Genomic DNA, 23575 nt, shown 5'->3' with positions numbered 1-23575 from the left:
CTGTTAGTACGAACCAAAACCAGTTCTGAAGTAAATGTCAGTCACTCCAGTGCAGCTATATACTCATCATATGAAATCAATGTACAGAATACTATTGCTGACAGGATGACAAAAATAAGGAGAAAGGGGAAATAAACTACGTTAAATACCCATTTTAGCTCTACACGCAGTTAAGGACCGAATGTCTAGTCCTTTACTAATGCCATCTGAGAAAATGGCCACCTGTAGATTAACAAAGTTAGGAAACAACCAGACGCTACGGCCTGACTCTCTCTGCCACCCAATTTCCAGATGCTCCTCCATAGCCAGCACAGCTAGAGAGGCAGGCAGCATGCTGGTTTCCAGCCGGCATTACAAATACTGCAGCCTGGGATGCTCTGGCATCTCCAAACACTGCAGGCATCACGCAGCTGCTCCCAAAGGACTGATAGTATCACAAAAGAAGACAAGTCTTTCAGTTTAATGAAATGGCATCTAACTCCTAAATATGAAGACTCACAAGACTTGCTGCATGACATCAAAGCATTCAGAGGAAGATAGATGAACAAGGGTGCACAAAGCATGGGGCCCCAACAATTAATCTTCATTAAGAAAGACTGACTTCGGTAGTTATCTAGGGTGACATCCTGTTCCCCTTGACATCAGTGGCAAAATTATTAATATAATGTCTCCACTAGGAAGAGAATACAGTCCAGATGATCCTGTGTTACAGTTCAGAGCCTTTCACTTAAGTTGTCTTATCTCATGCTATATTGTACTTATGTGTATCATATATGTACAGAAAAAGCTATTAGTTTTGTCAAAAAGACCATACTTGAAAAATCAGTGATTTAAATATCAGAACTATTTAATGGCAACTAATATAGCCATGGCATTGCCGAAGACAGACACTTCCTCACTGCTAGCTAGCATCCTGTCTCATTCCCAAGGCTGGAAATCCCTGTACTAAGGATCAGTACTGCAAGACAACCCCTGTGGGACATTGGAAAGCTGGTATTCCCCAAAGGGGAGGCAGAATCCACACCCACGGCAGAAATACTTCATCTAGCAAGATGGCATGAACCCATATCCAAGTAAAGATACACATTTCAGAATATTACAATGGTGATTTCCATTTATCAGGGGGGGTTGGGGGGGTTGGGGGGTGAGGGAAGCCCTTCTATCTTCAGTCTAAGGGTAAAAAGGGAGCGGAAAAATGAGGATACTTTCACAGCAGTATTAAGATTGCTAAAATAAAGTGAAAAATATTTCCTGTTCTTCTTTCCAAATACCTCAGAATACTATTTCATGTTTAGAATATTTTACAAGCATTCTCTTAAAAAAATTGATGTGTAATGGAGATGTATTTCATTCCTTTTCTGACATTAATAAACATTAATGATGTACAAAGGTATTGCCTAGCAAAATATTCATCCCTAAGATACCCACTCGGTACTGAACTTTTTATACAGCCTGAAAACCAACCTCCAGAAGTTAGAAAGCTCCACTAAAATACATCAAAATACATGTTCGGATTTTCTGAATTTCTTACTTCAGCAGATATCAATATTTTTGGAGGAATTTATCCAGAAGCACTATAATTAAGAGCCAGAAGGGGAAGAGTACTGTTTTGGAGGTGCCAAAATGGAGACTGAACACCTTAAAAAGCCTAGATGTCAGTCTTCATGTAAACAGATTTCTGTGTATTTTTGTCAGAAAAGAGAATTAGGCCATATTGCAATACTCTGAATTTTGCTGCAGGTTGAAAGTTCATGCATAGCTGTCATAACCATCACTGCATGCAGTAACAAGCCGAACTGCAGTAATTAAACCATTTGAGACCACCGTAATGGGCTATACTACAAAAGCCAGCGTTTTCACCAACCTTGACACAAGAGATCTGGGATAGCCTGGGTTGATTAAGAGGAGAATTCTTACCCCTTTTATCAGTTCATATACTGTATCTTTTGAAAGGTTGGTTCTATGTTTTTCTCAAGTGTTATAATAGTTCCCTGCTTCAGCAGGAATAAAGTGAACTCTGCAAACTAATGGCAGCTGACCCAAAATCAAATACAATAACTGCACAAGTATTATTTTCATTGGCAAAGCTGCCTTAAATAGACCCTGCTCTAGCTTCTGCGACCAACCCAAATGTGTTCCCAACAATCCTCAGTGTTCAACTGCTCATGAAGTTGAACAAGGAACCACAGCCCATGATCCACCAAAGAATGGCATGTCCTCTCTGAGTTTTCCTGTGCCCCAAGTCATGGAAAAGGTGGTCTCCGTCCTGAGGACAACCTTTGCTAGATACTGCAGGTTTTAGTACCCATTCATGCCATGAATGCCATCCATTCATGTTATGCTCTTACTAAGTGTAAAGATTTCCAATGACATTTCGAATATGAAATAGTGCTCTTTTTCCTAAACCTAATGAAGTTAATGTTAAGCATGTGAAAACATAAGGCTGAAACTACATGCGAAATGCATTTAAATGATTTAGATTAAACAAATACGATCATATGTCCTATCTGTAGCTTTACTGGTTCTGAAGTAGTACATAATGGCCCAGTGAAACAATAAGGATCTCTGCTAGTGCAGCGCAGAAGTTAACCATTTCTGTACCCAATAACAAGTATGAACGTGACTGCAGCCAATGCTTTGAACAGTTATGAGGCATCCATTTCTATAATGTTCAGTACAAAAGAAAAAATTGCCACATTTTAGAGAGAAGTAAATGATTTACTATTTGAAAGAGAGAGAATGCACATGAGAGAGCACACACTGTCATTTCCAAACACTCAAAAATGGTATCAGCCTGAGTATTGTACACATGGCTAAAAACACATATTTGAGTAGTTCAGTTTACCTCCTGGATTTTAAGCTTTTAGGATACATGCAGATTACATTATCTGACTTGAGCATACCGTCAGAATCTCATCATGAGGTAAAATAATTAATTCCATGACTCCAAGAACTTGGATTTGACTAGTAATAAAGCCTTTAATTCAATACAAAGCCCTATTCTTATTGTTTCAAGTGGTTCAAACCAGTATTTTCTATAAACTGATATTACTTACAGAAAGGGTTTTGGGTCTAAGGAAAATGAGATCTGTTGCTCTTGTGGAAAACAGCCGTTCTGACTGTCTACATACCAGGTCTAGTTAGAAAACAATTCTAGGGGTTTTTCTCTTTCTTTTCTGTGGGGAGAGGGTGGGGGGGGGTGGTGATTTAGTTGATAGGAATGAAATGTAAGACATCTCCTAATATTTACATTTGGAAGCAGAGAGCTCTCAGTTACTCAGCTATGACAGAGAGGACTCAGGAACGTCTGTACTACCTGGCTTAGAGCAAGAGCTTGAACCAGGCTTTACCCCATCCCAGGCAAATGTCCTAATCAGGAGGCTACAGATTACTCTAACATCTACCCCCACTACTATATTGAACCTTGGTACAGATTGTCAACCCCTTCCAGAATGACCTGCAAGCTCATTATATGAATTGCTACTCTCAGAGCTGACTTGGACACCTCCACCAGCAACTACCCACTTACTCTGTACTGTGACCATGCGTGCTTCCTCAAGCACATTCTCTCTTACAACCTGGGCTGAAATAAAGGTGTTGCAGGAGCCGTTTTCTTATTTAAGGATACTTTCTTTGAGTCATGAGTTTATATCACCAGCCAACAGTGTTGCAGGTGTTAGTGACAGAGTACACATGCGTCTCGGAGGCAGGGACAGGCATGTTTCAAACACGCAGAAAGTAAGCAATTAGTTTTTAGGGATTAGGAGCTTTCACCTCATTTGCTACATAACCACTCTACACTTCCATTTTGGTTTTATCACTCTCACGCTATGGTCATGCATGTAAACGCTACCAGGCAGCCTGGGAGAAGTCTGTACCACTAAACGAGTTGCAGTTTCTCTGCCGATCTACTCCAGTTTATTGGGACTGTGTTTCTTGCTTTGTTTTGTCTTTTAAGATCTGGGATATCAAATTCCACCCACATTGGCAGCTGTTTTGATGACTCTGTCACTCTCCTAAAGACCCTGCAAAGACAAATCGCTATGGAAAAGTTCAGAAAACACAGAAAGTCTAGTAATTGGGGAAAATATTGTGAGTACAAAGAGGTGGCTTTGCACTCACTAGCATTATCATTACTTTTCATCTGTGTAATTACTTTTCCTGTTTTCTGTGTATTGAAACAGTGCGTGCTCTCTTCTTGCAATGCACGGCAAAGGACAATACTTCAGCTTATTGAGAAGCACTACTTCAGCATTTCTTATAAAAAATATCCTGTTTGCACATATGAATCTGCTGATTTGCCATTAAGTTAAATACCAAACAAGAGTTTAAATATTTTTTAAGGAACCACCTCAGCTACACTGGAACCATACAAACTTCTCTCAATGGATATATGCTATAGGTCAGGTTGATGGATCAGTGTACATACCTGTAAAGACCACTAAAGAGCACCTTGATGCTCATCATTGTCTATTAACTTGGCGGCTTGTTAAAAATGTGGCATTCCAAAGCAAGAAATGTAAAATGGATCCACACAAATAAAACCACTATGCTGCAACATCGATTTTCAGGAGAAAGGTACATTTTGTAAACTGCCCCTCCAACCTGAGTCACCCCAAGTTCAAACTGTGTGTCTGCCAGACAGTCTGCAACTTCTTTCTTTGTTTTTAAGCAGCACACTTACTTTGGACAGAGAAAGGGAAAAATAGCCCATAAAGTTCCCACTGTTATGAAAAACAGAAACAATTGCTAGAGTTACAAGCTCCTCATGGACCAGGCCAGAAGATGAACAGCTCTTGGTCTCTACTTTTTTCTACGCAGCTAACCCGAATTTAAAGAAGCAACAGTAACACAGCCATGGCCATAAAACCTGACCCTTGCAGAAACTGTTATTCGCCAAACTGAACCTATGCAGCTGCAGCTGTCATGCCATCAGCTTTCAAAACCCCTTTACCATCAGCATTATTTTGCTCAAGACTGCCTGGATTACATGCCCTTCATGCACAGAGAGTACAGAAAAGGATAAACATGTCACTGCAGTCTTCAAAGGACACCACTTGACGAAGCCACTCAAATATAGATCAGCCTAATTAACCAGTGTGGTTTCAAAATCTTAATGCAACTTCTCATTCCATAGTTTTATTCCTCTTGGTCCAACTATGAAGACAGGCAAGGTCATTAAACTGGTCTGAAAATAAACAGTATTTGAACAGTTTGTTGATGGATCTCCTGAACCTGGTAAGTGGTCAGTAGTGTCAGCTTTTTCCCCCACTGAATCAAAGTGTTCTCTTTTCTTCAAACTTAGCTAAAGCATGAAAAAATTAAACTTGATGTTACCATGAGCATCACATTCAGCACATGTTCTCCATTGTGCTTATCTATACCCCATTACGTACAAGATTATTCAGTTTCCTTACCCATTAACTAAGTTCTATGGCGTCTTCAATGTCCTTTAGTATTTGACCAAACCAGATTTGAATTAAGGACCTGGATCCATCTACACAGTTTCGTAAAATAAGAATAAGGTAAAAATAATGTCGTTGACCTAAAGCTGTGTACCGAGTATCTGAGAGAGAGCCCAGCTGGAGCAGCTGTGACTCCCAGGACACCTTTTGCTGCCAGATGTCATGAATCCTAGCAGGGGAAAAATTGATCTTTTCCTTTGTCCACTTCGAAGCAAGCTGAAAGCCCAGCTGAGGGGAAAGCCCAGTCACACAGACAAGTCGTGACTGGGTTCCCTGCTTCTTACTCTAGAGGAGATGTCCCGAGACAGTGCAAGGAGTGGTGAGGAAGGGGCAGGTCTCCCCTCAAAAATCCTTCTCCCCCGTGGCTATTCAAGCTCAAAACCAACTGTAACTGCCCAAACTCTCCCTACCAGGAATAGCTGGAAGAGTGCTGGATGCAGCTGCCATGGCTCCCTGGAACACAGCAAGGAGCACTTGGCGGTTTCTGCCTGACCTCACACAGTTAGTTCGGAGCTTTTTGAAACACCTTTGAAAATTTTCTACTGAAGCAAGCAGGCCAGCTATATTTATAACATGGTTTTGACAACAGCAACACAGAGACTGAGCATTTTACACACTTTGTTAGGGGAAAAAAAAAATCCTTGATAAAGCCACTGCTTCAAAAATAATGTCTGTCATATTCACAGTCCCCATACACAATGCTGTCATCTATAGTGCGTGGGCAGGCAGCATAGGAAATTTGTGAAAAACAAACAGTGAATCACCAATGATTTTGATGGCAGCTCTGCCCTGCGTGGCATTTCACCAAGTCATCATTCAGAGTGACAACTTTGTTTCTTGGCTGGCACGACTTAATGCTTCATCAGACTGCTCACGGAACAGGAGAAACCACAGGCTAGAGTTCATGGCAACAGCAAGGGAGATTATATAAATAATTTTTTTTTCCATATATCTACTCAGATGCTTTGTGCACCTCTAAATCGAGGTAGGCTGAACAGCCTCCCACCTGCCGGGGTATGAGAGCTGACGCTCACAGCTCAGAAATGCAGGCAGACCTTCTTGGCTCGACATCTTGGCCACCAATGCCTGCCTGGTAGCAGTAAACACAGACATCAGATGTCTCTCATTTCAGAGCCTTATCCAAAGCTCAGGGAAATCAATGCACAGGTCTCAGCATTTTCAATGCCTCAGCATTAGATCAGACATCAACTCCTCAAATCATGCAGCTCCTCACCTCCACTTCCAGTCTCTTTTCACTTCACTACCCAGGGCTGAGCAGTGCTAAGGACAACCAGCATAACTTACAGGATTTCCAAGGAAAAGAAAAACTGTCTTAGTTGCAAAGAGAGCTGAATAACTTTCTCAGAAAATTACTGTCACTGATTGTGCTTACATCCCAACACAAACCCAGGACACTGAAGTTAGATTTATCTCTTCCCATCAAAATGCTGTAGCCAGAGATCAATGTCCTGCTAGTCATCTCATGATTATGCTGTACATTTGTAGTTCTTGCAATCTTTCTTCAAAAGTAAGTGTCTTCAGCCCATATATCCATTGTACCATTTTTCTTTGAGTTCCTCTAATGAGCAAAACTCTTCTATTTATATAACCAGAAATGGGGACGTGTTCTTTCATGGACCCACTCACTCGAACCATGGGATGAAGGAACTGCCATTTTGAGGCTCTGCACAACAGCTGCCTTGCAAGCAAAGAATATAAAAATCACTGATCTTTTTTGGTGGCTGCAAAGAACCCAACCAGCCTGTCTCCCTTGTATTTATGAACTCCAGACAAGTTTATGTTTCTTTACCTTGGATAAAAAAATGTGGAACTGTATTAGAACTATGGGTTTCAATTCCTATTTACTGGAACTACAGGTTGACAGCAGGGGTTTCCTTCTCAGAAACTGAGGAGTCCAGCAATACTTGTTGAGTTATACTTTGAACCAGGGTTCTTCAGGTTATTCAGTAGCTAACAGTATTCCCTGCAAAAAAATCAGGCTCCTTTGCAGTACATTGTCTACACCTAGATGATGTTATTTTTATATACTTTCTATTAGCTACTAGTACATCTGGGGAATTATTTTTCCCCATTTCGAACTACTTTTTTCAGTAATGCACAGCTTTGTATTTAAAAATATGCTATTCAGGGTGGAATGTTATAACACAAAATGTTCACAGTTTATGGAGAGGTTACATAAAATATACCCTATTAGCCACAAAACGGAAGAAAATTAACTTCTTCTGTTGTCTACTTCAGATTCATTTCTTCCCAGAGCACTCAAAAATACTCATCTTAAAAATTTAAACTGAGCTTGGCCTAAACTCTCACTGAGAAACTGGTTAAGTGATTCTGATACTGTAACTTTGTCATTCACAGATAAGCAGTATGGGACTTAAAATTTGTTTCTTAATTATGCAAAATTCCAAGGACTGGACTCTCACTCTGGAGGGGCACAGGATTAGGAGAACCAAATTAGCAGGCAGCTGAGAATTCCTCTGGCTGATCTCTTGCTACACCAATGACCAATGCTGGCCACAAAAGCCTCACGGGACCGCCAAAAATAGCTTCAGAAACAGAATTGACCTAAAAATCTCATTTTTTCAGTGGAAAAAAAATCAGGCGTTTGTCTTAAAAATACTCATGAAAGATATGTTTTCTGTGGAAAAAAAATGGCTTGGTCAAAAAGTTCAAAAAAGTTTGCAGCTAAGAAAGATGTTTTCAGTCCAAAACACTCTGGTGTGCCTCATGGGAGCTACGATTCAAGCACCCTGCGTGCTTGGCTACCTTTCCCCTCGTGAGCAAGGGTTCCTGTGAGAGACTCCTTTCACCTCCAGGGATAGCACTGCACCACGAAAATCCTTTACAGCTCATTAAAAAGAACCTGGGGCATAAAAAACCCCCTGCAGAATAGCTTCCAGGAGACATGGCAGAGCTATTTTGAATAAAAACACATTCCATTTTTGTATTTCCACAAAAAGTAACTGAAAAATGCTGACTACTTTAGCCTTTCCTGGATTCCTTTTGAACTATACTGGGGAGCCCGAGAGACACATATAAGCTCAAATGACACACAGTTCACTCAAAAATAAAAATAAGTAAGAGAAGTACAACAACCTCTATTAGATTTACGCCTGATGTAACCCTAAGACCTGTGAAAATATAGAAGCAGTAGCAAGTTGCATATGCAAAGAAGGCACTTTAATTATATCTGAGCTGTCTGGTCCAGTAACTAAAAACACGCCGTTTGCTCCAGAGACTGTCTGCTGATGCCTCACAAACTCTACAAAGCAGAAAGCAAATAAAACTCAATTAAATATATTTAACTTGGGGGTTTCTCTCGTGATTTTAAGTGTTACCTTTTAGCAGAAACTAGTGACTCCAAAAGAGATGACTTAAGTACTCTGACAAGTTATATCAGGCTCTAATAAAAGCCCATACAGTGAGATAGATTACAAGAGAATGTGCAGCATCACCCCTGTTTCTAGAAAAGGAAAACATCAGAAAGAGTTGCAGAGACTTTGGTAAGCTGATGGAGAGTTGAAAGGCAGTCCTGGAAGAACCAAAGCTGGGTTTGCTCAGACATGCTGGTGCTGCTGCTGTCATCTCTGAACAGCAGAAGAATATGCTCTATTATTTCTCAAAGACTTTTGAAAGCAGTCGAATATATTCTGAGTCATTGCAATACCCCGAAAACCCCACTTTACAGCTTTGCTTTTATAAAAGCTGTACAGCAGATTTTCCCTTTATTGAAGTTCTAAAACCCATGTGGGATGAGCAGCATTAGGTACAGCCCCACAGCTCAACAATCCTTGAATCACAAGGGCAAACTCCCATCTTTGGGCATGTTTAGATTTCTCACCAGCAGAAAGCAGAGCATATATAGAACTATGGATTCAAGTGATGTTTTGGAAAATGATGCACCAGATTTTGAAAGAGTATTCAGTGAGAAGAGGGTGCAGCAAGGACCTTGTCCAGATCTCGGAGGGAGCTACACACAACCAAGGCTCCAAGTCCTGTTTCTGAAACTTAAAGCTTAAAGAGCACAGGCCCTGCTCCCAAAGCATTTGAAAAGACACATCTCCATCCACAGTCTCCAAACGAAAGATATAAACATAAACAAAGTCAGAAGTAGACTGAAAACCTATTTTTAGATGAATGAAGAGCATGAAAGCTTTCCAATGTCCTCTTCTTACCCCTCTCTTCTATTTCTTCTTTTCCCCTCCCTTCTCCCCCATACACTTTTGTTGGTGACTGCCAAATGCTCTCTATTCCTTATTTAAAATTTTTAATGGCAATCTAGCAGCCGTCCCTGATCCAATTATTTTAATCTGTCTGTGTTGTGGCCACAGCAGCTGTTCACCTCCTCTTATCAACATTATTAATACTGTCATTGAAACATACATTACTCAGCTGAAAGATCCACATAAACCTCTTTGAATTTTACTTTTCATTATTCATTGTGGAAAGTGCTTAGTGAAAAAAGAAGGAACCAAAAGTGTGGGTTTAAGAGCCGGTATGACGTTCTTGCTAAAAAAAGGCATGCAGACAGAGGAAGTTAGAGCCTTCACTGCAATATCCTTGTAAAATCAACAATCACTTGCCAGGTTAGATTTGAGGCTGAGTCTCACAGTATTGCCATACACAGAGCTCCCCATCCCATAGACAGGTAGCAGCACAGCATATTGCTTTTGAACTTTTATCAAACTCTACTAATATCGAAAGATCACAACATTTGACCTTACTATCACAGATTTCTGGTAACATAGAGGTCTAGAGAGCAAATTAATTTTGAGGTTTATGGCATCTAAAGAGTTCTTATCTGCATTATGCCCTTTAATGACCTAAAGGAGATTATTTGATACAGCTCATTAATAATCATAAAGTTTATTCAAGGGAAACTCAAGCTATAAGCCTGTATTTTGAAATAAGAGGGATTATACACTTAAGTATCATTGCAATGTGCTTCTAATGGGCTGCAGATGAATTTTAGCTGATCGCCTTAGACATATTCTTTGTTCTCTGAAACCCCAGGGATCTATGGGAGCTGCTACACTGTGGGTGGGGGTTTACCACATGCCAACCTCCTTTGGAGGTTACACTCACACACTTTCATATAATTACACATATGTTCTCACATAAGGGTCCAGCTCTTCAGAAAAGTCACCCCAGCAAAGCAGCAGGACTTTATAAACTTAGCTGCAGTACAACAATTTCCATTAGCTGAAGTTGTGGCTATTTGTTCAGAACCAGAGGAGGACAGAAAAAAAACCTGATATAAATAAAGCTCTTTAAGAGCCTTTACTCAGGTCTGAAGAATTCAACAGCTGCATCCCATTCAAAAAATGGAACAGAATAAATATCCTCAGCTACAAGAACAACTTTCCAGGGGCCCAAGTTGAAAACTGAGTATATTTCTAAAAGACATTGATTTTAAAGGCATTTGTAACACTCTCATATTCCACAGTGTTTTTACAAGTTAACTTTGTGATATTTTGTATTTGCTTTAAAGCTTTATCTCCAGGAGGTATGTGAAAGTACAGGTGGATCTCAGTGTATGTATTTATGTAAGGAATACGTAAAGCTCCAGCCATTGCAGAGAGAAGCCTGCAGGTACGCTCTCTGCGCTTTTGGAAAGTGAGAACCTGAGAAAAAGAACTCAAAAAGCACTTTTTAATTCCACCTAATGATTTTAAAGTAATTTTCATCACTCTGCTTTTCTTGGGACCCGAGTGGTTCTTCCTTCAAAGCATGCAGCTAGAATTCCTGGCATTAGGAAAACCGTGGGCAGCTCTCCGAGCTGCTCCTTCCCCATGGGTAAGTGGACTGCAGCAGGATGGAGACGGCACATTCTGCTGGTGGCAGATATCTAGGGTAACTGTCCCAACTGCTCTCACCCATCTGAACTTCTGTATTTGAGTCCCTAGTTATCCAAACGATGCAAATTGAAATTTGCGTTAGTAGTATTTTCTCCTAATACAGCTCTGGGTCATACAAAAGCATTCACTATCTTACAGGACTGACACAATTAATGAAATACATGACCCTAGCTGAATAAATTATATACAGTGTATACAAGAGATATTTTTTGGTAAAGATAGATACAAATACCCAATAATGCTTGCAGGCAGAAACTGAGGGAATAGTAAAAAATGAAGCATCTGTTAAGTGTATAACTTGATGTTTATTATTGCATAGAAGGCTACTTTCCTTAAACTTCTCCATTCAAACCATCCACTGATAAAAATTAAACACACTTTTGCTCTGACTTCTCACACATCACAGAATTAATGAAAGAATATGTTACTGTTATTACTTTTACCCATGCATCATTCATTACAGAATGAATTAGCTTATCCTTGAGGAATCCTTTAGACTTTGTGAATTTTACCCTTTCCATTTGACAGACTAATTAAAGCCAATGGCAAAAATGCAGATTAATTACCAATGTTTCAAATGCTGACAGATCAGCTATGGGGTAGACCAAACCTACAGTGGAATTGCTTTCAAAATACAGGCATCTCTATCTAACTAGACACTCTAAATACCACTTTCAACCAGTGGTGAGAAACAGGAACTTCTGGGGAAGCATTTAATTTCATTTGGTTTACAGAGATAAGAATAAAACCCCAGAAATGCCCTTTTCCCCACCTCCTCCCTTCTTGTTCATTCAGCTGCAGCCCCTCCTGTGGTCCCCTGAAACAAGTTGCTCTGACCAAGCTCAGCTGGACCACCACCATCATCACTGCACCAACCCATCCTTACAGAATCCAGACTGTGCCCCAGATGAAGCTGAGGCCCTTCTAATGTTCAGAAAATAGCTCAAGGTCATTCTCCATTTTATTAATTTCATGTCCAGCAGTGAAAATGTCAGCTGTAGAGGAACCTGCCTTTGCTTACTTCACTGCCTGCTGTAATTCCCTGAAGCCCAACTGCCATTTATAGCGATGGGGCTGGGTGGAGCATCCCTGGGAAGAAAGAGATCACAGGCTGCATTCTTCAGCTGCTGCAAGAATCTTTTCCCCTAGGAACTGGGCACATGCTGTGCTATTACAAAACAACAGTCAGTCACAATTTTTAATTATACTACTACTGGTCTTCAACTAATTTGGTGCAAACCTCTACAAGAAAGACTTTCCAGCACTACAAAAATTTACCCTGAAAATCGTCCTAGTGAGTTCTGCTACTAAGGACGTGAACTCCCACAAAAATGAACAGATTTGCAGTAACTTCATTGAAAGGAGGATCATGCCTTTTATTTTTTTCCCTGCAGTAGAGCATAAAGTGCCAGATGAAGCAATAACATACTCATCATAAACACTGATGTGTTGAACTTAAGAGTTGCAATGCATTGTGGTGTTATGTAACTAACAGAGAGTATTAGAAACACACATCAATTAATAATAGCTTAAATTTCCCTGAATTTTACTGTCTCAAAAAACCATTCATAACCTAAAACCAGAAAAGAGCCAGTGCTCTTTCAAGTCCATTAGGGATTTGGTTACTGCCAATCTGTCCTGTACAGAAGACATTCAGGCTACAGAAGACACAGAGAAGCATACAATAGAGAAATACAAAGAGCATCCATAGACTGCAATGATATAGCTAATGCTGTCCTTCTCCCACATCTTTTCCAAAATGTTAAACTGCCTTCTATCTGTAAGCAAACCAGAAGACAATAGTACAATACCATCCACAGCTCACACTTCCAAGAGCACTCTGTTTAAAAGCAAATAACCCCCTAAATTGCTCTTTCCAAAACAAGCTCCATTTTTTCTACTAGTTAATAATTACAGAAGAATTTTCTCAAGTTTACTGATGGTGGGAAAGAGAAGTACAGTTAGAGCATTATTTTCTTGTAGGGAACTGAAATAACACTTTTTCCAGATTTCCACAGAGATGTTCAGTGGAAAAATGCCCAGTATCCTGAAACACTTCTCTCTGGAAATTAATTTCACTCTTTCCTTCCCATATAGTCTTTTATGGATATGCAGAAGAGCACACAATAAAAAAATATGAAGTCTTTAAAAGAACACTGAATCATTTATTTCTGACATCTGAAATGTCTATCTGTGAGGACCAAGTTTATTATACAATATTCCAAGCCAATAAAGATTTTCTACCAACCTATAAAGTCTTAAGAGTTTTTATTATATTGTTTCCTAGGACTGCTCCCAGTGAGAATCAATGGGTTCTACTTGGGATTAGTTAGTTTATACAAATAGTTGCATAACAAAGAGCATACTCCTGTACCCAAGCCTTAAGCTCTAAGGTAAAAGACTAAGATGCCAACTATTAGAGCGTGACTGCATGTCTCAGGTTCTCATTTATTTTCAATTCTTCTGGTAGTTACAGAAGTAATTCTAAGAGCCATCCATCATGTCTCCTCTTAAAGATGTCTTTACAAAATGTGCCTACTTGTTTTTTCACTGTACCATGGGTGAGAGGATAAGAAGCATTTCAGACTGTGCAAGATAAACAGTTTTCAAAACTTTTAGATTACCAAGATAAAAACTTTCTCAGAAACCTAGGACAGAGCGAGGGCAGGAGAGGGCAGAATGAAAGGGAAAGGAAAGGGAAGAGGCCCTGACCCAGCTCATTTATCTCACTGGAGAAGAGAGCCGGGATATGTTCCAGACGAGCTAATTATTTCAACCGTATCACCTCACACAAACAATTCAAGTTTGCCTTGCATTTTGCAATATGAACTAATATGTGATAAATGTTACTGAACTTAGCAATGAGTTAACCATCCATCCTACCACACTGTCACTGTCCCTTTAGAAGGCTGTCCCTGCAAGAGACAAAGAGCTCCTCCCCAGAGGGAGAGCTGACAGAGGTGGGTCTGCAGGCACAGCCTTCAGCTCAACTCAGTGTCCTTCCCCTTAAAGTCTCCATCCTTGGGACTCAGAAGTGAGCAGAGGGGAAAGACACAAAGGCACACTGTCAACCTCAGTTGTCAGGAGTTTTAGGTTTCTAACTGTGTTTTCCTATTTTTCTGCAATGTTCTTCTCTAGTCCTACTGCTTTATGGTCACTACTCCCCCTTATGCCCGTTAGCCCTGCAGGACTGCACAAAAGGAAAACAACTGCTGTACAAAGGCAAATGAGTAACTAAACACCTATTAACATCACAAAAGTACATGACAATAAATCAGAGGGATGAGGAGGGAAAAGGACTGTCCTTTATCTTCTGTTTAATACCTCTTCTGTATTACAGCACATATGGCATTTCAAAAGCAGTATGATTTTAAAGATGATCACCCCTCATAAACTGTGTGTTCCCTTTTAAATCATGAGTCATATAACCTGCGGTGAATTACTTGAGGCTATTCTAGAAAATGGCTGTCCAAGCTGTATCCTGCTGGCCAGGCTGTGCCCCTAGGGATGACTTTGTCCTGCTCCCAAACACTTCTGTTATCAACTATCAGGGCATCTCAGCAGACAACTATTCTGCTGTATAATGTAGCCCTGAGCTGGCCACACAAATCTGTTCTAGACAACACCACAGATTGCCTTTGCAACCTCCAAAATGGGGATATACATATATGTGTGTGTATATATGTTTGCCCTTACTAATACAAGATGCACAAAAAGCTTTCGATGGCCTACTGATCTGTGTACCTACCACTGCTTAGGTTTACACTGTGCTAGTATTAAATCAGCAGAATTATGCTTGAAATAAATACTGAAACAGGAAAAATTTTGTAACAAAATGCTTGAAAGGTCAGCTTGAAATACACTGCTGTTGAAGAAAACACATTATTAATCAGGATGTTACCACATGTTTTTATTTAAGCATCTTGTTTCATCATTTAGGACACACATTTTGAATGTAAAAAATTGCACTGAGTGTTTGTTTCCCACTGACCTTACCACCAGATTTGCTCAGTCCAGTTTGGATTAATAAGCTATTAAATCTCAGCATTTGCCCTCACGTAAACAGTCAGAACCTGCTCCTTCACTCTCAGTGACTCTACAGACCTTCTCACAGACTTTTATTTGTACAGAAGGTACCTTCTGCCTAAACACGTATCTTCTGTATAGAAGATAAACTCCAGAGAGCAGACATTTACCTGGTTGATAGCGTTGTGTTACTACCTAAAGCCAAGGATGGAGAATTTATTGACTCTGCTGACAGCCACCATAGATTTTCAAACTCCACAAGCCAAGAAACATTCATCTAAGCCATCTTGTGGGTTTTGTGCTGTGTTGGATCTAGACCTGGTTTCTCAATCTTGGAATCTGCCTCCTCAGTAGTAAAACAACCCAGGGGAAACCAGTGCAGCACACAGATACAGCTGGGGCTCTGCAGAACCTCTAAGGATATCAACATAAAATTTAGAAGCAGATGTGTGTTTGCATGCATATTCACATCTGTAGCACAATGGCAGTTTAGGAGAAAAATACCACACATTTAGAACAGTTCATTATCAAAATAGTATTAACAGAACGAGAATACTCAGTTGTTACAGTTTGCAGAGCAGGAAAAAAGGCTATTACAAGGATGAAGACATTGTAACTTTCTCCTATGCCCCCCAATTCCCACCCCAGCTGAGTTACTGTACGCCCCCGGGTGAGCTTGGGCAGCCTGCAAAATTCCCCACAGTGCCCTGCAAATACATTTAGCAAACAAAACTGAAACAAAGCAAAATACTGAAACTTGTAACACATTGTAAGAAGTTATTACCTGTTCCAATTTGCTACATATTTAACAATTTTCCATTCAAAGGTACCAACCGGGCCTGAGCACAGAGATCTCCATGTAGGACAGTTACATGGTCTTTTACAAGGTACAGTGTTTTCCAGTGGGTTAAGAGCTAATCTCACCTTGTTAGTACTACCGTGATAGTGAATATTCCCGATTGTTCTTGTTTGTACACTCTGAAGATTTTAGGAAGGTTTGTAAGTGGTGGAGACAGACCCCACTGTCCCCAAAGGAGGTACCAATCCAGACTGAAGAGCAAGCACAGCTTCATGTACATCACTGACAGACACTTATATTTTACAAATATTTATCAGAAAGTGTGTGGCCCTCAGGGCTGTCACGACGCTTAACAGGACAAACCATGGCACCCGCCCTGCTCAGACAGTGGGAAGCTTCCCAATGGCGAAGTTGCAGGGTCTTAGCAAGGCTCACATCTGACCAATCCACCTGGGTTTCTTTGCAGGGAGGGAGCTGGTGTGCAGTCAGACCATGCCCCAGTACCCAAGCAAGGTGTGACCTTGGTCTGGTGGTACACCTGCAGCCTCCAGCAGCTACGCACACAAAGGGAGAAGACATAGGTCTCCAGAGTAAAGGAGCGTGTATGTGAACAAGCTTATGCAGCGGAACAAGTGACAACACATCAACAGCAGCGCAAGTACCACCTGTGTTAGCACTGTTAACTTGCAGCTAATGAAGACACCTTGTGCTAGCTTATGAACACGATGAAAGTTTAAATTAATGTATTTATAAAGCATTTTGCATGTCAAAGAGCACACGTATGGTTAGTTACCTTAGCTCTGCCATCTGCCAAGCTTCAGCAGCCCCATGATGTTCCCAATAGTGTGGCTTATCGCTGCTGGTAAGGAAGTTCACCAAAAGGTTCTCTCACTCAGGGCTCAGGCTGAGAGCTGAGAAGTCGTGCAATTACAGTTCAGGATGAAGAAAACCACAAGCCCATAACCAGAGGCTGAAATTTATATTTGCAAACTACACGGGCCTGGGCTCGTGCCCTGGCAGCAACCCAGCTGGCAGGGAACAGCCTTAATCCACACTATTAAACCACCTCCCACTGCAGAGTGGCCACATCCAAATGGTCTGTCATGAATAGTCCCTGGCCTGTGCTAACTCTATACTCAGGAACTGTTTCGGGGAGTTGGTCTGGACCTAAGCTACATCAGAGACATTGGTGATAACCCAACAGCACACATGATTGAGCCCCAGCACCGGAGGATGCTCTCTGATGTGATTCAATCTCTGTCTAGATGTGGTCAAAGACAGCAGACCAGGAGGCAGAAAGGCAGATATACGTGCAGTCATGGCATTTATGTATCTCTAAGAAAGTTACTCACACTCTGCAATATGCCCTAAGTGAGAGAAGACATGAAGCTGTACTGTCAAGAGTAAAGCAAGGAGGGAGAGAGAGAAGCATCAAAGCATCTCCTTCGTTTTTCTTCTGCTTCCATGGTTGTGCTAGACATGCACTGCCTACTGCCTGACCTTGAGAATGCAAATGAAAAAGAGATTCTTGCCTGTGAATGATCAGATCAATTCTCTGAACTTGTACAAAAAAGGTAATATTACATTTTGTGTTTTATTTTTCCTGCCCAAGCTATGTGAAATACTTGTGTAAGAGTGAACTTGCGTGCATACGACGTAGTAGCAAAGTTTTAACTAACAACAAAAAATAACTAACATTTATCATTCATATCAGTGCTATACCTTTATATTAACATTCACCTATGTTAGGCAAGTCTTTCCAAGGTACTCTCAGTCCTACTGACAGGGTCACACTACTCTTAAAACTTCACCTGAGCTTCATCTAGATTAAAGTCAAATGACAGAAGACTCAATGTATCCCAAGTCAGGCAAGTTTATTTCTACAAAGCTGGTTTATACATTTGTTATCATTTGATGCTGTTTTCTTATAAAGCAGACAGCGGAGTTGCCTCTCTAAAATTAACTAGGAAGTTGCACACTCCGGTTAAAAGGCAGATGAAGCTACTAGCGTTATTTACAGGCAGTGGTAAGTACTTCTTTCACCTACTCGCCAAGGGGACACACCGCAGTCAGTGGGACTTTACGTCCAAGCAGTTACGCACAAGATGACGTGTGCTGTTTGATGACAGCCAAATCAGTAAATCTCTCAAAATACAAAGGATATCTTTCCTTTGGACACCCTGTTATATACAACTTGCAACAAATTCGGCTGTTGGCAGTCCTAAGCTCCGCAAGAGCATGGTTGCTCTCCTCATTGCACACTTTAAACCACATTTTTCAGCTCAGTAGGTTCTTCTATTTTTTTCTATTGTCATGCCTGAACAATTCTTCTGATACCAGAACAAAAAAAACGATGGAAGACTTGTTCATGATGGGGTCCCTGATGGCTACAGTTTCCCAGTTCCTAAGAAGAGATCCCACCATCTCTGAGCCCCACTCTCCTGTTCTCCTGGGACAAGAGAACAGTTTGACATTTTCCTCAACTTCCGAAAGTCAAATGAAAAAAGCAGGCCTATGATCTACCAGATTTATTTTCCTACTTTGAGAAGCATAACAAGGAGCTATTGCTGCCTATTTAATGTTTTTCCTTTATCCCAGAGAAAATGATCTTTCCAAAGGAAAAGAGTTATTCCCCCCAGTCTTTGGCAAGATAGAAGGTGATCTCATTACTCCTTGAGAAGCAACAGCAGAATGGATATTCTCACTTACCTCCACAACGAAGCAAAAGGAGATCAACGGTGTTTAAAACACTAACAGACTCTGTGTAAGTTTAGAGTTCAGAGTGGGAAGTTTAGGCTGCATAAGGATTTTCTTTAGAGTTTAGTTGTGCCAGCAAAAAAAAAGGTACTTGTCACTTCCCTGTCAGTTAATGCAGATGAGCATTTTTCACTACGTGACTGTAGTCAGCTATTATCCAACCAAACTACTGTTCGTCCCTTTCTTCTCCTACTTAATGCAGGACATTAACATCAAACTACTGTTCGTCCCTTTCTTCTCCTACTTAATGCAGGACATTAACATCAACTTCTAATTAAAGAATGCTCACAGAACATGAAAATTTTAAGCCACAGAAAATATTTGGGTTGATTTACACTACTATTGCAGTTTATTTTTCATGGTATGAAAAAAACAATTGTAAGCTATCATGCCTTACTCAGCATTTCTGCAATGTTCTTTCTTAATGAGATTTTAATAAGGTTCATGGTAATAAAATTGAAAACATCAATTTAAAAATTAGTACCTTAGTCTAACTTCTATCACCAAGAAAACCTTGGATTCTTTTGTCCTGAAGTTTTACACCAGGACAACAGAAACACCATGTCTGGCTGTCAAAATACATACCTAAATACTTCAGAGACCAAGAGCTTTATAGATCAAAATTGGAATTTTAGTCATACAATTTTGTTTTCTGAAATTATTTCTGAATATTATCAAATCACACACTTAAGTTGAGCTTGTTTTCATGACCTGACATAGTACTACTAGCACAGGACATGACCTAAATTGGCTTACTTTAAGAAAAGCAAAATACCTTACTTTTCTTCAACTCCCAACTGTGATGATACGAATTACGGATGACCTCAGAGCCTTATTTTTAAAGGCATGAAGTCATTAAGTGCTGGGAAACGAAAAGCCTTACAGAATGTGATCCAAATGCAGGAATTCACGCATCCACTCTGCTCCTCCTCTTCACTGGGGTGAGCAAGGATGTACCCTGTATGGAAATCTGGGTGCTCACTCGCTGGGTAAGGCACGGGTGACAGTTCTGTGATTGCTTAAAACTGGGTGCAAATAGATACTAACTATCCTCCTCCTCCTCCAATACTTAATTTTGAATCTGAGGAATCTTTTCACTGAAAACCTATTATTTCTTAATGCAATGAGAACAGAACAGGTTCCTGCAGTGAAAATATCAACTCCTCCAAGTTTCTTAGCTCTGCTCATGGCAGTACTTTGAAAGTGTGACCTCCTTAACTTGGACGCACACTTTTGCAGAAAGGTCACTTCAGATAATACTTTTAGCAAAACAAATGCACCATACCATTATAATAATAAATTATATGTGAACTATAAATTTGGCACAGAATTCTATACTCTCTGAACAAAATTACATTATGATAGATAAAACAGCCAGCAAAATCAGGAAAGAAAATTGTAACTCCAGTGAGGGAGTGATCTTCAAAGCAGCTCTTAAGTAAATATTTTTAACAATTTTTTCTTGAAAGTCTCCATGAGGTTTCTCAAAAAAAAAAAAAAAAAAACCAACCCCCAAAAAAACATGAGAACAAAAACTCAAGACAGCAAGAAGGAATCATGCACAGCTCAAATATTTTTGCAGATTCTCCAGCTGCTAAAATCTATTGTTGTTTTTTTAAGGCTATGACTGCTCCCACATTCCTCTCTCAGAATCTACTAAAGCTGTGCTGTTGGCAAGTATTGTTACATTACTTTTAAATGACATTTAGTCCTTTTGCTATTGGTACTCATGGGCTGGGCTTCAAAATTAAAGGGAACTGCCCTCAGAGATTGCAGAAACAATGGAGACCAAAACCAAAAAAAGTTCAAACATTTGCATTCTATCTCAAGATAAATTCCAAAATCCAAAGGAATTTTATCACTGATTTGCTGTTCCCACCAAATGCTTAACAATGAATGATCCAGCTTTCCAAACAGACTGCACAAGATTTGTCCTTGATACCTACAGACTGTTTATTTTAATTCAGATGCTAATATATGAGCATTGTTTTTTTCTGATATAATGATAGCCAAAGCAGTATTTTTTTCCTCTTAATACAGATACTAGAATTTGAGAAAGAGAGAGGGATGGATCTTGACCACTTGCCTCCTAGGTGCAACGCTTGCTACACCAGTGAGTATTACAGTCAAGTTGTGACTACAACAGCAATTCAGTCCTCAGTTTTGTTAAGCTTGACAGTGAGTCTTCTTACTTTGTGATACAACAGCAACCATACATATACAGAACTATAAAATGAAAATCCCAAAAGAGAGAATGAAGATTTAGCTGGTCTGTACACTAAACACTCTGACCAGGGTTAATTTTAGCAGACCTCTTGGTAATGCCTTGTCTGATCCATGAGACAGTGCCACTGGCTGGGAAAGGAGCCTTGGCACACAGAGGTGTCCTCCAGCAGGGCGGGACCCCTTCAGAGCAAGGACCCACCCAAACCCCACACGGTTCACCACTGCATCAAGCGCAGGTGGCTGGCTGAGCCGGTGGTTGGGGGGCCAGAGAGGAGCTACAGCACAGCGCCGCACAGACACATCCAGCATGCGTAGCAGAGTGTTGGCAAAGTGATGTGCATCTTGATCTCGGAGTTAACGCACAGCACTTGACATCTTTGTGCCATTACTGCTTTCAAAAGATTATCCTACTTTCATGAATAGCAAAGGAAAAAAGATTAGCACTGTAGATGAAAACTCGTCCTCCTGAGACCTGCATTACTATTTGGTGTGCCATGGCATGACGTGCCGGAGTTGGCAGCTACTCTGGGCCAAAGGGCAGGATTTCTTTTCCAAACTCCTCCAATCTTATTAATCTTTCCATAGGAATGAAGTAGAGATAGCAACACTATTTTGACTGCTAATGCTTCATGTAAAAATAAGCTCCTAATGACTTCAGACAGAAGGCAAATCTGCCAGTCAGCAAAACATTTAAGTACATGCTTAGTTTAAGAAGTTTTGCTATCTATCATATGCAACTATTCTCTTGAATCATAGATGTAGGCTGGGTTTTGTATGGCTGAACTTGAGCTATTAAGCAACTCATCTCACCCGTCCTGGCATCCTTTGACCTAAAGAGGTGCTCGATCTTTCCACTGACTGCAGTAAGGTACAAGACAATTGCCTTATATGTTTAACTGGTAGATGAGAAAGCTCATGCTTGAAAAATCCTACCCATAATGGCATACTAGTAACTCAGCAAGACAGATCTGTCACTGCTGTATTCGTTACATGAACTCAAAGACTGTCAGCAAGACCCAGGTCAAGCGCTATGTTACTTCAGAGTAATTTTACTTTGTAACACCAAGGTATCAAAATACATATTAGAGTTTCCTTTTCTAGCTACCCCCCATCCAACACAACCTGGTTTTATCGACGTCAGTTAGGAGGTAAAAAATTTTCATCCTTCTGACATACTTGTTCACTTTAAAATACTGAGTAGCAGGAGGAAAGTGATTCATTACTGAATTACATCAGTGCCAGCCAGCTCTCAATGATGTAAAACCAGAGCACTGCAAAGTGAACCTGACCCACAAGGTCTTCAGACAGAGCAGATTCATTCCAAAGCAAGTTCAGAAGATGAAACCACATCAGCTATAAGGAATACCTTCAAGTGTCAGTCCTGGTTTATCAGTCCAGAAAGTTGTTTTGAACATGGTGTTCATGCAGTAAATTAAATTCTGGTTTTGTTATATTGTACAACAAAGGAATTTTTCTAAAAATGGGAGATGTTCATGCATTTGTATTCAGGCAACTCCAGTCATAAAAGCCCATGATACACTTTAAACTAAGAGAAAAAACAGAAAACAAAAAAACCTCATCTAGTTTTAGGGAGTACTTTTTGCCTGTACCTAATCAGAAGGTTCAGAATTGTTGAATATTTGGAAAAGATTATCTGCGTAAGAGAAAACCTGATCATTACATTAGGAAAAGAGAACCACAGATTTTGGAAACTGTGGTATCTGATTTTTTTCCTGCTTTAGTGTTTTAGCTAGTACAAAAATATTTCCCATTCCACTAAGACCAGATGGCTTTAAGTTTTAACCTTGTGGACTGCAGCAGCAAAGTTGGAACAGAACTGGAAACACAGAGGTTTTCATTCTCATAAAATAGTAATGGTTTTAAAATTTAGTTTCAGCTCTCATGAGTTCCACAACCAAACTTTCAAAATCTGTTACAGCAGGAGGTTCTAAGTTGGGGAAAAAGATGGAAAAAAATGTCTACCAGAATGCCTCCTTTGCCTTAGTTTCACTTAGCAAATTCAGGGCTTCTCAAAATTTGTGACTTTGGGCCAGTATCTCCATGTAGGCAACTCTAGACCTGGTGTCTAGAAATGGTATCACAGATGGATGAGACCTCAGGTATCACATTTCAATTTTTTCCTGCTTTTCTCTGTATACACAATCCTCAAAATCTCCATCACTGACAGACTGGCACAGATACTGACTGCCTACGAATATGTATGTAGAGGTATATTACTCCTGCACTAGCACTTATGTTTGTTACAAGAATACCCAAATGCTAAGCACTTAAAAGTGCTGCTGCATCAAGGCACCCGGAAAATGAAAACCGAAGTACCCTCATGGGGACATAAGTTAGGAGGAAGCAATACAAACTCTTCCTTGTATGCTCCATAGCTGATACTCAAACACAAGGGAAGACAA

General features: G+C 40.2%; 1 protein-coding gene across 5 annotated transcripts in view; it reads right to left on the bottom strand.

Annotated features, from left to right (window-relative positions):
* Positions 1–23575, bottom strand: part of ARHGAP6 (Rho GTPase activating protein 6) — a 332594-nt gene that overhangs the window by 70247 nt on the left and 238772 nt on the right. The window contains exon 1 of one of the 5 annotated variants that reach the window (XM_074858819.1): positions 19702–19926. The exons of the other annotated variants lie outside the window; for them this stretch is intronic. The gene's annotated coding sequence lies outside the window, so the exon portion shown is untranslated. Of the gene's footprint in view, positions 1–19701; positions 19927–23575 lie in introns of those variants that run through there. 5 annotated transcript variants of the gene reach the window in all.

The sequence above is a fragment of the Strix uralensis genome, chromosome 2 (genome assembly GCF_047716275.1).
Source record: "Strix uralensis isolate ZFMK-TIS-50842 chromosome 2, bStrUra1, whole genome shotgun sequence".
Lineage (NCBI taxonomy): Eukaryota > Metazoa > Chordata > Aves > Strigiformes > Strigidae > Strix > Strix uralensis.
The sequence above is the reverse complement of the archived record's forward strand: the minus strand, read 5'-3'. Positions and strand labels throughout refer to the sequence as shown.